Source organism: Gadus chalcogrammus, chromosome 13 (assembly GCF_026213295.1).
Source record: "Gadus chalcogrammus isolate NIFS_2021 chromosome 13, NIFS_Gcha_1.0, whole genome shotgun sequence".
In the NCBI taxonomy this organism is placed as follows: domain Eukaryota; kingdom Metazoa; phylum Chordata; class Actinopteri; order Gadiformes; family Gadidae; genus Gadus; species Gadus chalcogrammus.
The window spans coordinates 13,124,227-13,126,726 of NC_079424.1; positions in this window are offsets into that span (position 1 = coordinate 13,124,227).

Sequence of the window (2,500 nt, forward strand, 5' to 3'; positions counted from 1 at the left end):
ATTTTTATTTGTGTTTTCTTATCTTTCTACCACTCTTTTATTTCATAACATAATATTTTCTTTGGCTCAAAGGTTCATTCGGGTCATATTCCCTGTAAACATTTTGATCTTGGGGCCTCTGAGATCTTAAGGGGCCAAACATGTGTCTAATTGAACCCAACAAGGGCCGAGGGCATTGGGCTCCAGTGCCCTCTGCTCAATAATTAGAAGACAATACAGTGAGACAGAGAAACCAAGTAGGCCTGTCCGTCCAGATATCTGGGTTACATGTCACACTGCACCACTGCCTATTGGGGATGTGTGTGTGTCTGTGTGTGTGTGTGTGTGTGTGTGTGTGTGTGTGTGTGTGTGTGTGTGTGTGTGTGTGTGTGTGTGTGTGTGTGTGTGTAAACATGTTGTTTATGAGTTTGTGTGGGTGTGGGTGTCAGTGGCTGGGTTTATGACACTGACTGGTGGCTCCCAAGCAGCTTTAATCTCTCATGAGCTTTTGCTCATGTTTGAGTCAATTAAGATCCCATGAACGGAGTGAAACTAAATATTCTTTGTTCCTTTTTTTTTTCAAATAATATTCTCATGGTTCGCCGAGTCACTCCCCGAGAAAACAAAGATTTAAAATCAATTTGTTTGCCATTCCCTAGAAAATGTTCCCACTTTCAACTTCGCCGAAGTCTTTGACGTTGTAATGAGGGAGAGCCTCTAATTACAGTGACAGCCGATGGACATTTCTCATATCGCTTATGCTATATATTCTCTGACGTTTGATCCACAAACTGATACCTCTATTGGTTGGTTTAGCTTCTAACAGGTCTGTGCAGATGCAGTCCTGCTCAAATATTTTCTCAAGCCTGCTGAAATTAGTAAAAAAGAAAATCGCGTGGGATTCGGAAATCATGAAAACTGTATGCAAGCAAAATGTCTATTTTTCCTTTCCTAAGCCGAATCCGTTTGTTTAATCTTTATACTTATGCAAACTGTCACCGCTATGGGCTATGAGATGGATTATGAAGTTTAACATAGGTTTCAGACCTGTAAGGTTCCAAATGCACGCAATAAAAACTTGGGACTCTACTTTTATGATGCCTTCACAAAAAAATTATGAAAAAGACAAAAAGTAAAAAATTTACATGCTGGGGTGAATGCTTTTATTTATTATATATTATTATTTAATCATTCTAGTTCGAAATTTACAATATTGCTAACCTTACTTAGCCTGGAAAACATCCTGTTCACAGGACCTCCTATTCTGTTTTTGTAGTCTGGACCTCTAGCACTCCACATCGATTTGAGCAGGAGTACTTAACGTGAAAGGCAAACTCCTTCAGCCAATCTGCAAAACTAAATATTTGCATGACATATGTGCATGACAAAACTGTCAAAGGTAGGTCAGAGATACTCAACTTGGAAAACCAGGGTGAACTCTTGTAACAAGTAACAACGGGACATTGGTCAGCCTTACTGGTACATTTCTCCTGAAAAAAAAATGTATTAGGCATTCGAGGAAACTTGCAAATAGCTTGAGGTGAACAATCCGATACATATTCATTTGTTTATATAACATTGATATGAAACAGGTTAATATGTTTTGGATTAGAAGTGAGCTGTTGTTAAGCGGCAACTCACTGATGTAAATGGGATATGGTGGTAAGTACCGTGAGTAAATGAATGAGAGCCAACTTTAGGAGCCATTGATTGACGTGACAAATGTCCTTGTACTCAAACAACTCTTGAGCAATGTGGCCTCAGCCATTGCTCAAGCGTTGTTCTGAGATCAAATTATGAAAAGGCCCGCCATATAGGATTTCAAACAGCGAAATAGAAATTGCAATATCATTCTCAATCTCATTCGTGAAGAACGCATCGATTGCAGGCCAATTCCGACATACATCGCCGCTTCAAATGTGCGTACATTGACAGAGAGGAAGTGAACTTATGAGGGAGCGATGTCCATTTCCGTCCCAAGGAGAAATAAAACTAGTGACTGTGAGCAAAAGCAGTTTGCTCACAGTAGACCCGCGGGCTACACGTTCCTCATACATTCGGCCCCATGCTATTATGCAGTTTTATTCATAAGTAAGTCATGGTACAAAACTAAGACACTAGGATACCATGCCATTTCCCCTTGTCTTTAGGCGTGCAATTTGGCGAAATAATCGTTGAGCGCCTGAGAGTTGATTTGCGGCCTGCAGTGCACACGGCATCTTGTTTTCGGATGCGTCATATCATGAGCTCCAAATCCTTAAGATTCCCCTCAACCAGCGTGACCTTACCTTGCATATATAAAGAGGGTCAGGGAAAAATCTTGTTAGATCTTGAGGCAGGTGTTCAGGTGTCTGCTAGTTTGAAAACAACAGACATTAACAACCTGAAATGAACAAGCCTGCCACTGTTGGCATATAAAGCTTGTATTCCATCTGTGTGTGCTTTTCGACTTGAAGTTTCCCCAGCCAACTGAGATTTGGAAAAACAAATCTCTATAAACAGACATCTGCAGATGAATGCA